A 15779-nucleotide genomic window follows, 5' to 3' on the forward strand; every position below is an offset into this window, starting at 1 on the left:
ATATTGAGTATAACTCGAGTTGGGGAGACACGATAGAGGGACAGTCCAATGGTTAGCTACCAGGACTTGTCGGGTTGGCTCTATAACCGACAGATGATATCATCAGCCACTAGGAACAGGCATGCATCATATGCATTTATGTGACATTGTTTGGGTGTGCATATTGTACTTGGTTTGCCTTTGTGACTATTTGATATTATCTGCTACTTGCTCTACTTGTTGTAACTGTTTGTTTGTGCTTGAACCTCCTATCTGTGTTTGCAACTGGGACTCTGTTGGATTGTGGTGATTGGTTGTTGTTGAATTGTTTGGGCCTAGGGCCGTGGTTGAAATGAGATGGACCAATGGTTGGTTTCGGTTTTGTGTTTCTGATTTGGAATAGTATGAAAGGCTATTTTTGGTTTAGCATAGATAAACCTTTTGAAAGGCTTTCGAAAATTGTTTTAAATGAACGGTTTCCTCTTTCAGAAAAGGATTTCAGATTTTCTCTTTTACTGTAAACCGTTATTTTTTAGAAAAAAAAGGCATAAGTCAGTTATTAATCACTGGTACAATTTATCTTCACGTATCCTATTACGGTAATTCCCAAAAACCCTCTACTGAGAACCCTTTCGAGGATGATGTTCTCACCCCCCTTACATTTTTCCCCTTTCAGGATATGGGCGCAGAAGTCACGAAGAGTTTATTTAGTTGTTGAAATGCTCTGTATTGCTTTAGATTATTACTTGTTGTACCCTCGCCTTTATCTTGATATATTCTGTAAGAGGGATAGGAATTGTATTGGTTAATGCTTGTAATGTTATTTATATATATTTATGTATATATATATATATGGATGTACTCTTTATGAGTTTTTGTAAGTTGTATGGTATCTATGGATGTACGTTATCGAACAAAGTATTTTTGGAGTGGCTTTGCGGTTTAAAGTTTTAAACAGGCTCATATTTTAGTATTAAATAGTATAAGTGTCGTCGTAATGTTCGAGCTATCAGAGTCGCGCAGCCGGAAGCGTGAGCTTTGGTAGTTAGGGTGTTACAGCTGGCTAATAAGCCATGTCTAAATTCCTGGACCGGAGTTTTTAGACTAACATTGCATGATTCCTGGAATTTCTATTAAAAATTTTGAATTTATTTATTTTCTTTTTCAAAATAATTTTCAAAAAATACAAAAGAAAAGTTAATAAAATCATAAAACCAAAAATAATTTTGTGTTTCTTGTTTGAGTCTAGTGTCAAATTGTAAGTTTGGTGTCAATTGCATCTTTTTTAACTTTTCTTAAAGTTTTCGAAAACTCATGCATAGTGTTCTTCATGATCTTCAAGTTGTTCTTGATGATCTTCTTTGTTTGATCATTGCATTTTCATGTTTTGTGTCTTTTCTTGTTTTTCATATGCATTTTCAATTTGTTAGTGTCTAAAGTTTGAAAATTTCTAAGTTTGGTGTCTTGCATGTTTTTCTTTTCTTAAAAATTTTCAAAAATAAGTTCTTGGTGTTCATCTTGACATTCAAAGTGTTATTGGTGTTCATCTTGACATTCAAAGTGTTCTTGCATGCATCATGTGTTTTGATCTTGAATTTTCATGTTTTGAGTCATTTTGATGTTTTTCTCTCTCATTGAAAATTCAAAAATCAAAAAAATATATTTCTCTTATTCTTCTCATAAATTTCGAATATTTGAGTTGACTTAGTCAAAAATTTTTTTAAAAAAAAAACTTAGTTGTTTCTTATGAGTCAAGTCAAATTTTCAATTTAAAAATCCTATCTTTTCAAAACCTTTCCAAAAATCAAATCTTTTTCATTTTTCTTTCAATTTTTTTCGAAAATTTTAAAATGGATTTTCAAAATCTTTTTCTAATTTTTATTTCATATTTTCCAAAATCTTTACTAACAATTAATGTGATTGATTCAAAATTTTAAGTTATTACTTGCCTAGTAAGAAAGGTTCAATATTTAAATTTTAAAATCATATCTTTTTTGTTTCTTGTTAGTCAAGTAATTAACTTTAATTTCAAAAATCAAATATTTTTAAATTTCTTTTTCCAAATCTTTTTCAAAATAATTTTCAATCATATCTTTTTCAAAACTTAATTTCAAAATCTTTTCTAACTTCTTATCTTTTCAAATTTGATTTTCAAATCTTTTTCAATTAACTACTTGACTTTTTGGTTTGATTTTAAAAGTCTTCTAATTCAATCATATCTTTTCTCTAAAATTTGAAAACTAAATAAATTAATTACTATTTCTTATCTTTTTCAAATTTTATTGTGTTTCTCTTTTTAATTTTCGAATTCTAACTACATTTTAAAATAAAAACAAAAATATTTTCTTTTTATTTTAATTTAAATTCGAATTCAATCTCCCTCTCTCATCTCTCTATTTATTTATTTATCTACTAACACTCCTCTTCCACTCAAAATATGAACCCCTCTTCTTCTCTGTGTTCGAATTTTTCTCTTTTCCTTCTTCTATTCTTCTCTTCTTCGACTCACACAAAGGAATCTCTATACTGTGACATAGAGGATTTCTCTTCTTTTCTGTTCTCTTCTTTTTCATATGAGCAGGAACAGGGATAAAGACAATCCTGAACCTGAAAGGACTCTTAAGAGGAAACTAAGAGAAGCTAAAGCACAACCCTCTGGAGAGGACCTGACAGAAATTTTTGAAAAAGAAGGAGACATGGCCGAACCCAATAACAATGGTGGAGATGCAAGGAAGATGCTTGGTGACTTTATTGCACCCTCTTCTAACTTCTATGGAAGAAGCATCTCAATTCCTGCCATTGGAGCAAACAACTTTGAGCTTAAGCCTCAATTAGTTTCTCTAATGCAACAGAATTGCAAGTTTCATGGACTTCCATTGGAAGATCTTCATCAGTTTTTAGCTGAATTCTTGCAAATCTGTGACACTGTCAAGACCAATGGAGTTGATCCCGAGGTCTATAGGCTTATGCTTTTCCCTTTTGCTGTAAGAGACAGAGCTAGAACATGGTTGGATTCACAACCTAAGGAAAGCCTGAACTCTTAGGAAAAGTTGGTCAGTGCTTTCCTGGCCAAATTCTTTCCACCTCAAAAGATGAGCAAGCTTAGAGTGGAAATCCAAACCTTCAGACAGAAGGAAGGTGAGTTCCTCTATGAAGCTTGGGAAAGATATAAGCAATTGATCAAAAGGTGTCCTTCTAACATGCTTCCAGAATGGAGCATCATATGTATATTCTATGATGGTCTGTCTGAGTTGTCAAAAATGTCATTGGACTATTCTGTAGGAGGATCTCTTCACTGAAAATCCCTATAGAAGCTCAGGAACTCATTGAAATGGTTGCAAATAACCAGTTCATGTACACCTCTGAGAGGAGTCCTGTGAACAATGGGACCATGACCAACATGGCCGAACCTGGAGAGAGTGAGGAGGACGTGAGTCCCAGTGAGAAAAGCCTCATGGGATGTCCTCTGGACAGAAAGGAGTTTCCCTTTGAGGAACCAAAGGAATTTGAGGCTCATATAGAGACCATAGAGATTCCATTAAACTTTCTTCTGCCATTCATGAGCTCTGATGAATATTCTTCCTCTGAATAGGATGAAGACATCACTGAAGAGTAAGTTACTAAATATCTAGGAGCAATCATGAAGCTGAATGCCAAGTTATTTGGTACTGAGACTTGGGAGGATGAACCCCCTTGTTCACCAATGAACTGAATGCATTAATGAGGCAGACATTACCTCAGAAGAAATCGGATCCCGAAAAATTCTTCATACCTTGTACCATAGGCACCATGACCTTAGAGAAGGCTCTATGTGACCTGGGGTCAGGGATAAACCTCATGCCACTCTCTGTAATGGAGAAACTGGGAATCTTTGAGGTACAAGCTGCAAGAATCTCACTAGAGATGGCAGACAAATCAATGAAATAGGCTTATGGACTAGTAGAGGACGTGCTAGTAAAGGTTGAAGGCCTTTACATCCCTGCTGATTTCATAATCCTAGACACTAGGAAGGATGAAGATGAATCCACATCCTTGGCAGACCCTTCCTAGCCATAGCAAAAGTTGTGATTGATGTTGACAGAGGAGAGTTAGTCCTTAAGTTGAATGAGGACTACCTTGTATTCAAGACTCAAGGTTCTCTTTCTGTAACCATGGAGATGAAGCATGAAAAGCTTCTATCAATACAGAGTCAAACAAAACCCCCACATTCAAACTCTAAGTTTGGTTTTGGGAGGTCACAACCAAACTCTAAGTTTGGTGTTGAGAGGCCCCAACCCTGCTCTGATTATCTGTGAGGCTCCATGAGAGCTCACTGTCAAGCTATTGACAGTGAGCTCTCAGCTTATTGGGAGGCAACCCAATGTTATTTAATTATATCTATTTATTTTTCATTGTTATGTTTTCTTTAAGGTTGATGATCATGTGAAGTCACAAAAACAACTGAAAAATCAAAAACAGAATGACAAACAACATTAAAAATAGCTCACCTTGGAGGAAGAGCTTACTGGCATTTAAACGCCAGTAAGAGTAGCAGAATGGGCGTTAAACGCCCAGCCTGGCACCATTCTGGGCGTTTAACGCTAGAAATAGGCACCAGACTGGCGTTTAACGCCAGAACAGGGCACCAGGTTGGCGTTAAACGCCAAGAAAGGGAGAAAAGCTGGCGTTAAACGCCAGAAACAAGCAACAACCTGGCGTTTAACACCAGAATTGCACCCTAAGGGTGTTTTGCACGCCTAAATGGAGCAGGGATGCTAAGTCCTTGACCCCTCAGGGTCTGTGGACCCCATAGGATCCTCACCTACTCCACCGCTTCTTCTCTCTTCTTCACACCTTTTCATAACACTCTTCCCCAAATACCCTTCACCAATCACCTCCATATCTCTTCCCAAATACCCTTCACGAATCACCTCATTCACTTTTCCCCAAAACACCACCTCCTTCAATATCACACATCACAAACACCTTATACCCCCTTGGCCGAACTCACCCTCACCCCCCCCCCATCTCCTCCATTTTCCTCTTCTTCTCCTTCATTCTTTCTTCTTTGCTCGAGGACGAGCAAACACTTTAAGTTTGGTGTGGTAAAAGCATTGCTTTTTGTTTTTCCATAACCATTTATGGCACCTAAGGCCGGAGAAACCTCTAGAAAGAGGAAAGGGAAGGCAAAAGCTTCCACCTCCGAGTCATGGGAGATGGAGAGATTCATCTCAAAGGTCCATCAAGACCACTTCTATGAAGTTGTGGCCAAGAAGAAGGTGATCCCTGAGGTCCTTTTCAAGCTCAAAAGGAGTGAGTATCCAGAGATCCGACATGAGATTAGAAGAAGATCAAAGAGCTATGAGGGAGGAGCAACAAAGGCAAGGAAGAGATATAGAGGAGCTCAAGAGCACCATTGGTTCTTCAAGAGGAAGAAGATGCCACCCTCACTAAGGTGGACCCGTTCCTTAATCTCCTTGTCTATTTATTTTCTTCTATTTTCATTCTCTATGCTTTATGTTTATTTATGTTAGTATCTTTATTATATGATCATTAGTGTCTAGTGTCTATGCCTTAAAGCTACGAATGTCCTATGAATCCATCACCTTTCTTAAATTAAAAAATGTCCTAAATGCAAAAGAACAAGAAGTACATGAATTTCGAATTCATCCTTGAGATTAGTGTAATTATTTTGATGTGGTGACAATACTTTCTGCTTTCTGAATGAATGCTTGAACAATGCATATTTTTTATAGTGAAGTTTATGGATGTTAAAATTGTTGGCTCTTGAAAGAATAATGAAAAAGGAGAAATGTTGTTGATAATCTGAAAAATTATAAAATTGATTCTTGAAGCAAGAAAAAGCAGTGAAAAACAAGGCTTGCGAAAAAAATAAAAAAAATGGCGAAAATAAAAGAAAAAAAAAGAAAGAAAGAGAAAAAGCAAGCAGAAAAAGCCAAAAGCTCTTTAAACCAAAAGGCAATAGCAAAAATCCAGTAACCCTTTAAACTAAAAGGAAAGGGTAAAAAGGATCCAATGCTTTGAGCATTAATGGATAGGAGGGCCCAAAGGAATAAAATCCTGGCCTAAGCGGCTAAACCAAGCTGTCCCTAACCATGTGCTTATGGCGTGAAGGTGTCAAGTGAAGAGCTTGAGACTGAGCGGTTAAAGTCGTGATCCAAAGCAAAAAGAATGTGCTTAAGAACCCTGGACACCTCTAATTGGGGACTCTAGCAAAGCTGAGTCACAATCTGAAAAGGTTCACCCAGTTATGTGTCTGTGGCATTTATGTATCCGGTGGTAATACTGGAAAACAAAGTGCTTAGGGCCACGGCCAAGACTCTAAAGTAGCTGTGTTCAAGAATCAACATACTGAACTAGGAGAATCAATAACACTATCTAAATTCTGAGTTCCTATAGATGCCAATCATTCTAAACTTCAAAGGATAAAGTGAGATGCCAAAACTATTCAGAGGCAAAAAGCTACTAGTCCCACTCATCTAATTGGAGCTAAGTTTCATTGATATTTTGGAATTTATAGTATATTCTCTTCTTTTTATCCTATTTTATTTTCAGTTGCTTGGAGACAAGCAACAATTTAACTTTGGTGTTGTGATGAGCGGATAATTTATACGCTTTTTGGCATTGTTTTTAGGTAGTTTTTAGTAGGATCTAGCTACTTTTTAGTATATTTTTATTATTTTACAAGAAAAATTCACATTTTCGGACTTTGCTATGAGTTTGTGTATTTTTCTATGATTTCAGGTATTTTCTGGCTGAAATTGAGGGACCTGAGCAAAAATCTGATTTAGAGGCTGAAAAAGGACTACATATGCTGTTGGATTCTGACCTCCCTACACTCGAAATGGATTTTCTGGAGCTACAGAAACCCAATTGGCACGCTCTTAATTGCGTTGGAAAGTAGACATCCTGGGCTTTCCAGCAATATATAATAGTCGATACTTTACCCGAGTTTTGATAACGCAAACTGGCGTTTGAACGCCCACTTTCTACCATATTCTGGCGTTAAACGCCAGAACTGGCATAAAAGCTGGAGTTAAACGCCCAAACTAGCTCCAAAGCTGGTGTTTAACTCCAAGAAGAGTCTCTACATGTGAAATCTTCAATGCTCAGCCCAAACACACACCAAGTGGGCCCCGAAAGTGGATTTATGCACTATCTGCTCTTAGTTACTTATTTTCTATAACCCTAGCTACTAGTTTAGTATAAAAACTACTTTTAGTGATTTATTTTATATGCTTGATCAGTTTTAGGCTATCATAGATCATACTGTACACGTTTGGAGGCTGGCCTCACGGCCATGCCTGGACCTTCATCACTTATGTATTTTCAACGGTGGAGTTTCTACACCTCATAGATTAAGGTGTGGAGCTTTGCTGTTTCTCATGAATTAATGCAAAATACTATTATTTTTTTATTCAATTCAAGCTTATTCTTATTCTAAGATATTCATTTGCACCCAAGAACATGATGAATGTGATGATTATGTGACACTCATCACCATTCTTACCTATGAATGCGTGCCTGACAACCACTTCTGTTCTACATGAAAACAAGCTTGAATGCATATCTCTTAGCCTCCATTTCGAAAGATCGGAGTCTTTGTGGTATAAGCTAGAATCAATTGGCAGCATTTTTGAGATCCGAAAAGTCTAAACCTTGTCTGTGGTATTCCGAGTAGGATCTAGGATGGGGTGACTGTGACGAGCTTCAAACTCGCGAGTGTTGGGCATAGTGACAGACGCAAAAAAGATCAATGGATCCTATTCCAATATGAGTGAGAATCGACAGATGATTGGTCGTGCGGTGACAGCGCATTTGGACCATTTTCACTAAGAGGACGGACGGTAGCCATTGACAACGGTGATGCCCCAACATACAGCTTACCATGGAAAGGAGTATGAATGATTGAATGAAGGTAGTAGGAAAGCAGAGATTCAAAAGAAGCAAAGCATCTCCGTACGCTTATCTGAAATTCTCACCAATGAATTACTTAAGTATCTCTATCTTATCTTATATTTTATTTATATTTTAATTATCAAAACCTCATAACCATTTGAATCTGCCTGACTGAGATTTACAAGATGACCATAGCTTGCTTCAAGCCGACAATCTTCGTGGGATCGACCCTTACTCACGTAAGGTTTATTACTTGGACGACCCAGTACACTTGCTGGTTAGTTGTGCGGAGTTGTGAAAAAGAATTGAGATTATGAACGTGCGTACCAAGTTTTTGGCGCCATTGAGATCACAATTTTGTACACCAGTTAGCTTTTCTCTTCTCTGCTGTGTTCTGTTTTCTGATATTCATGAGACAAAAATAAATTGTCTCATAAATTTTTGCTGCTGAGTACAAACAGAACCAGAATTGAAAGTTTGTTTAAAAGGGTCATAACAGCAACTTAAAAGGAAGGCATAGATTCCACCCACCTTCTCTAAGGCTACCACAACCTTCAATTGGTATCAGGAGCTAAGGTCTCAAGAATCAAGCTTAACCGCTTGGAGCAAAGATCCAATGGCGAACAACTTGGGCACAACCACAGTTGCCTACACCCTCACTGAAGGCCAGTCAAACCACCAGCCACCTTTCTTCAACGGGAAGAACTATGCCTACTGTAAAGAGAGGATGAGAATCTTCATTCAATCAATTGATTACAACATATGGAAGATTGTTACGAGCGGTCCCAAGATTCCAACAAAAATAAGTGCTGATGGAGTGGTGACTCCAAAAGAAGAAGCTGAATGGAATGAAGATGATAAGAAGAAGATGGAGCTGAATGCTAAAGCAATCAACCTTCTTCACTGTGCTATCAACTTTGAAGAGTACCGGAAGGTGTCTAGATGTAAGACAGCCAAAGAAATCTGGGAAAAACTCCAGGTTACACACGAAGGCACCAAACAAGTCAAAGAAACGAGGATTGATATGCTGCAAAAAGAGTACGAGATGTTTAACATGAAGGATGGAGAAAGCATTGATGAAGCATTTGAGAGATTCTCAATCATAATCAACAACCTTGATGCTATGGGTACAAACTATGCAGAACAAACCTTGGTGAGAAAACTCCTTAGAAGCCTCACAAAAGAATGGAAAACCAATGCCACTGTCCTAACCGAGAGCAACAACCTAAGTCCCATAACCTATGATGAGCTGAGAGGAAAATTCCTTGCCTATGAAACCACACACACAAACACAGACTCAAAGAAAAAGGGAATAGCCCTCAAATCACAAATAGAACCAAAAGAAAGTGAGTCCAGTGATGGTATTTCAGATGATGAGCTTGTGCTTTTTGCTAGGAGATTTAGAAGGATGATGAAGAACAATGGCAAATACAAGGGTTCAAGTTCAAAGGAGCACAAGATCAACTTGAGCAAAGTGACGTGCCATAACTGCAAGGAGGCTGGACACTTCAGGCTAAACTGTCCAAAGCTCAAAAAGGAGGACAAAGGAAAGAAGGAAAGGAAGAGAGTGCTCATGGCAGCTTGGGAGGATCTTGAGAACGACTCAAATGAAGAGGAAGAATCTGAAGGAGATGATAAAGACTGCTTTATGGCTGGAAACAATAATCTTGATGAGGTAAATTATTATGATTTAACCATTGGGGACTTACATGCTATTATTGATGATCTCACTTTAAACACCTCAAAACTGCTTGACAAGTACAATAAATGCAGATCTGAAAGAGATGTGTTAAGAGCTGAAAATGATTTTTTAAAAGAAAAAGTGAAGGAAACTGAATGTGCTTTGGACATCATTGAAGAAAACAGATTTCTAAAATCTGAACTTGAAAAATTAAAAGGAAAGCACATTGTGGATCCTTCTCATGAGTTAATTGCTGAAAATGAAAGATTAAATGATATGATTAAAAAGCTGAATGGTGACTTAGCAAAATTTTCTCAAGGTTCTAGTAACTTGGACAAATTACTCGCAAGTCAAAGACCATTGTTTGAAAAATCTGGTTTAGGCTACATAGCAGAGGAAGATGCAGTTTCCAATACTTCCTCTATAAAATTTGTGGCTTCTTCATTAAATACCAAAACCATACCAAACAAATCTGGTATTGGATATGCTCTAACATTTGAAGAAACATTTGATGAAGTATACACAAGTGAAACTGAGCCTTCACCAAGAACTGAACCGAGTTCAAACAGGCCAGGTTTGGGATACATTTTGAAAAATGAGGTTGTTTTCAAGAAACCACCATTTTACAATAAAACCTCATATTTGAAAAGTCCAAATGTTCAAAGAAATTCTGGTGAAAATGCATTTGTAAAGAGGAACAATTTTAATAAAAATCAGTTTATCAAAAGAAATGTATCTCCTCCAAAAACCAGAAAATTTCAACATTTTAATCATTTCAAGCAATATAACTCACCTCAATTTCAGCGACACACATCAGAAAATCATTGTGTTAATTGCAAGAAATTTGGTCACTCATATGCACAATGTTTCATTGAAAAAAGAGTTGTAGGAAACAAAGTTTACAATGTTGTTTGTGATTTCAATGCACTTGGAAAACCAAGATGGATTAACTTCAAAAGATTCAAATTAATTTGGATACCTAAGGCTACTTGAAACTCTTCATGCAGATTTGCCTAGCATCCAAGAATAAAAAGGACATGTGGTACATGGATAGTGGATATTCAAGGCACATGACTGGAAGGTCAACTTACTTCATCAAACTAAATAAGTATGATGGAGGTTTTGTGACCTTTGGAGATGATGGTAAAGGTAAAATTATTGCTGTTGGAAAAGTAGGTAATAAGCAATCTACTTTCATTGATGATGTACTTTTGGTATGTGGTTTGAAGCACGATCTTTTGAGTATAAGTCAGCTGTGTGATTTAGGATATTTAGTGACTTTCAAAAGACTTGAATGCTGTATTGTTAATGAAAAGAAAAATGAAGTGATGTTTGTTGCCAAGCGTTTTAATAATATGTATGGACTTACTCTTGATGAGCTAAAGGATCAAAATGTAGCTTGTCTTCACTCTAAAGAATCTGAAAAGTGGTTATGGCATAAGAGATTGGGCCATGCAAGTATGTTTCAAATAAACAAACTTGTAAAGAAAGAATTAGTAAGAGGCCTTCCTTTGATAAAGTTTGACAAAGACATCACTTGTGATGCTTGCCAAATGGGAAAACAAACAAAAATTTCTTTTAAACCAAAGGAAGACATCTCTACTAAAAGACCACTTGAATTGCTACACATTGATTTATTTGGTCCAACAAGAACTCAAAGCCTAGGTGGTAAACATTATGGCTTAGTAATTGTGGATGACTATACTAGGTTTGGTTGGGTTTTATTTCTTGCACACAAAAATGAAGCCTTTTCAGCCTTTGAACCTTTTTGCAAGAAAATTCAAAATGAAAGGGATTTAAAAATCTCTTCTATAAGAAGTGATCATGGAACTGAATTTGAAAATAATTTATTTGAATCCTTTTGTGAGGTATTTGGAATATCTCACAACTTCTCTTGTCCAAGAACACCACAACAAAATGGTGTTGTGGAAAGAAGAAATAGAAGCATACAAGAAATGACAAGAGATATGCTTTGTGAGAGTAATGTTCCAAAATTCCTTTGGGTTGAAGCGGTTAACACGGCTTGCCACATTTTGAATAGAATAATCATAAGGAAATTTTTGAAGAAAATTCCTTATGAACTTTGGAAAGGTTACCCACCAAACTTAGACTACTAGCACATCTTTGAATGCAAATGTTTTGTTTTGAATAACAAGGATAATTTGGGTAAATTTGATCCAAAGGCGTATGAGTGTTTGTTTGTAGGATATTCCACAACTAGTAAAGCATATAGGGTTTATCATCAAGATGCTAGGATTATTGAGGAGTCCATACATGTTACGTTTTGTGATACTAATTTGGTGAAAAGCATTTTGGAAGATTGTGATGTAGGAAATCAAGCTCAAAAGAATATGAAAGTGCTCAAAATCATGAAAAGGAAAATTCTGGTCAAGCTGAACCAGAAACTGCAACTGCTGAAAATTCAAGAGACAATTCCATTATGTCTCATGAATCTGAAGGAGATCCTGGAAACAGCAACACCCAAAATCCCTTGGTATCTGAATCTGCCTCCAAATCCACCAGACCTCGTGAATGGAGATTCTTGAAGAATTTTCCTGAGGAATTTGTCATTGGGAACGTTTCTCATGGATTGCAAACACGGTCTTCCACTAGAAAGGCAAATGAAGCATCAAACATTGCCCTTCTTTCACAAATAGAGCCTCAAAATGTTAAGGAAGCCCTTAGTGACCCCTCTTGGGTTAAAGCTATGGAGGATGAGCTTCTTGAGTTTGAAAAGAACCAAGTGTGGACTTTGGTTCCAAGGCCAAGTGGAAAGAAAGTGACCGGCACCAAGTGGATATTTCGGAACAAGTTGGGAGAAGATGGTAGCATTGCAAGAAATAAGGCACGGCTAGTGGCACAAGGATATGACCAAGAAGAAGGAATAGACTTTGATGAATCCTTTGCCCCTGTTGCCCGAATGGAAGCCATAAGACTTCTCTTAGCATATGCTGCATTTTATGGTTTTAAATTATATTGAATAGATGTGAAATGTGCATTTTTTTTTAATGGAGTGATAGATAGAGAAGTGTATGTGGAGCAGCCTCCTGGTTTTGAAAATAAAGAGCATTCTGATCATGTTTTCAAATTATCTAAAGCTCTCTATGGTTTAAGACAAGCTCCTAGAGCTTGGTATGAGAGACTTACTCTTTTCTTTTGAAAAATGGCTTTCAAAGAGGCACCACTGACACAACTTTATTTATTAAGAATTCTAATTATTCTTTTATTCTAGTCCAAATATATGTTGATGACATTATTTTTGGATCAGCCAATGAATCCATCTGTTCTGAATTTGGAAAACTCATGACAAGTGAATTTGACATGAGTATGATGGGTGAACTTAATTTTTTCCTTGGGCTGCAAATTAAACAAACCGAAAATGGTATTTTCATTCATCAAGAGAAGTATGCCAAGGAATTAGTTAAGAAATTTGGTATGAAAAATGCTAAACCCATGGGAACTCCCATGCATCCTAATTCAAAATTAGATAAGGGAGAAACTGAGAAAGATGTTGATGAGACTAGGTATAGAGGAATGATTGGTTCTCTTATGTACTTAACTTCCTCTAGACCCGATATTGTGCAAAGTGTTGGATTGTGTTCTAGGTTCCAATCCAAACCAAAAGAGTCACATCTTTCTGTAGTTAAAAGGATCATTAGATATGTTCATGGCACATCCAATTTTAGTCTTTGGTATCATAAGATTGATAATTTTTCTGCAGTTGGTTATTGTGATGCAGATTTTGCCGGTGATAGAGTTGATAGAATGAGTACTTCAGGCCTATGTTGCTTCCTTGGAAAGTCATTAAATATTTGGTCAAGTAAGAAGCAACCAACAGTGGCCTTATCCACTGCAGAGGCTGAGTATATTGCTGCTTCTTCTTGTTGTTCTCAGCTTTTATGGTTAAAAACTCAGCTTACCGATTACAAGTTAAATGCTGAAAATATTCCCTTATTGTGTGATAACATGAGTGCCATTAACATTTCTAAAAACCCAGTCTTGCACTCTAGAACCAAGCATATTGAAGTGAAATTTCACTCAATAAGAGAACACGTTCAAAAAGGGGATATTAGCATTCAATTTGTTAAATCGGAAGAGCAATTGGCAGACATTTTCACTAAACCACTGCCTGAGGACAGATTCTGCATGCTTAGGACTAGTCTAGGAATTTTGAGTTATGATTCTTTGTTTGAAAATTGCTGATGTATTTGCTGGAGCTTTTTGTCTCATAAACAGGTATGAGACAATTCTGGGCAGAAGAAGAACGTTCCCCTTAATCAGCGTGATCTGGGCTTATTTCAAGTGAAAAATAATTTGGGTCAACCTCAAAAATCAGATCTAGAGTGGTCCAATATGTTTCCTCAAATCCAACCATCTCTAGGCCCAAATATGAATGTTACACTTTTTGTTTGGTTGATAATTTTTTGTTGGGCTGTGTGTTTAATTTTTTTTTAAAGGATTTTCATTTAATATTTTTTTCCAAAAAGATTTTCAGTTTGATTTTTTTTTTGTTTTTTTTCGTTTCTCAAAATTTAAAATTAATTTCCTATTTTATTTTAAAATCAAATAAAATATTTCTTTAATGAGGTCATGTCTTTTCAAGTCAAATCAGTGGTGATGCAGTTGTATGGTTTGAGAAACTTTCTTTTGGGTACGGTTACCAACACTCCCTCTCTTCCCTCCATAACTTTTTCTCAAACCCTTCGGTTTCTTCCCACTCTCTTTACCGCTTCTCTTCCCTCAAAAGCCTAAATATTACCAAGTGAGGAAGAAAACCATTGCTAAAAGGCCTCCTCGTGAAAAAATCTTCAAGCCTCACACAAAGCCTTCAACTCGCTCTCACGACCAAACCTTCACACCCTCTCCTTCTCCTCCTACCTCTCCTCCAAGAACTGCTCCCATGGTGCGGACCAAGACCACACCTAGATTCCCTGCTTCTGCCAAGCCGACGCCACCACCAAAGGCGACGCCTTCCAAACCAGGCTCTTCAAAACCTGATTCTTCGAAACCTAGCTCCTCGAAAGGTAAACGTCTGGCGGCTGATGAACAAGTTCCCGAACCAACACAACCCAAATCCAGGTTGGTTCCTGTGCGCTCTCAACGAGGTAAAGCTCGAGTTCATCTCAAAAATGTTAAAGAACCAGACATTGGACCTTTTGATCACAAAGCTCATTTTTTGACCTCTCATTCAAACTATAAGCCCTATAGATTCAAATCTGCCATGTATAATGACTTTTATGAGGGGGTTATTTATTATCGTACCATGTGTCCATCTTTTCTAGCCGATTTGCCATCTTTGAAAAGAAAAGGTTTTCCTTTTGTTGATAACTTGATTTTTCTGGATTGGAATCATCTTTTTGACATTAAAAAGCATGTTTATCCCTTATTGGTCAAAGAATTTTATGCCAACATGACTTATCATGAAGGCACTGCTCACTCATATGTAAAGGGCCGAGACATAGTTTTAAACAATGAAACTATCAGTGATGCTTTGAAGTATACTGATGTTGGGCCTTGTGCTTACACTTCAGTTAAGTGGGATGAAGGTGTTGGAATTTCTTACAATGATGCATTAGCTCACATTTGTGAACATGTTTCTTTAATTGATGGCATTACACCCACTCACAAAGCCCTAGGATATGAGTGTGCTCAGTTGCACTAAATGGTCAACCACATTATACTTCCTCAAAGTGGCTCATATCAAAGGGTTTCCTACACTGATACTCTTGTTTTATATGCCCTTCTCACTAAAACTGAAATTTCATTTGCATACTTGATGGTTAGATATATGTTTGACTCTATTAGGAGTGAAAAAGACAAAGCACTTCCTTATGGCATGTTTCTAACTTGCATATTTGAGTATTTTGGTGTTGACTTGACCAATGAGGAATATCAAAATAGACATTCATACTTGAAAAGGGGTGGTTCAGTGAAACAGCCCAAAAGACCTACTCAATCTGAAAGGGTGGTCTTAGATGATAAAGATGATGACTTTGTTCCTGAGGAATCTCCTTCTCTTTCCACTGAGGGTACATCAATATCTACTGGGAAGAAATCCGCTCTGCTGAATGTGGTCAAAGATGTTGTTCAGGAGTTTGTCTTCCAATCCAATCATATGATTGCCATGAGCAAGGAACAAAGGAAGCTAGCCAGCAAGCATGAGAATTTCCTAAGAAAATCAAGGGATAGAGTGGCTGTGTTCATGACTTTCATTGATAAC

The 15779-nt window shown here is 37.0% G+C and overlaps 1 non-coding gene across 1 annotated transcript; it reads right to left on the reverse strand.

Annotated features, from left to right (window-relative positions):
- Nucleotides 1-3077: 3077 nt before the first annotated feature.
- LOC112760663 (small nucleolar RNA R71) lies at nt 3078-3185 on the reverse strand. The gene has a single exon (XR_003181093.1). It is a non-coding gene; the product is annotated as a small nucleolar RNA R71 (small nucleolar RNA).
- Between the last annotated feature and the right edge of the window lie 12594 nt (nt 3186-15779).

Source organism: Arachis hypogaea, chromosome 16, assembly GCF_003086295.3.
Source record: "Arachis hypogaea cultivar Tifrunner chromosome 16, arahy.Tifrunner.gnm2.J5K5, whole genome shotgun sequence".
Classification (NCBI taxonomy): domain Eukaryota; kingdom Viridiplantae; phylum Streptophyta; class Magnoliopsida; order Fabales; family Fabaceae; genus Arachis; species Arachis hypogaea.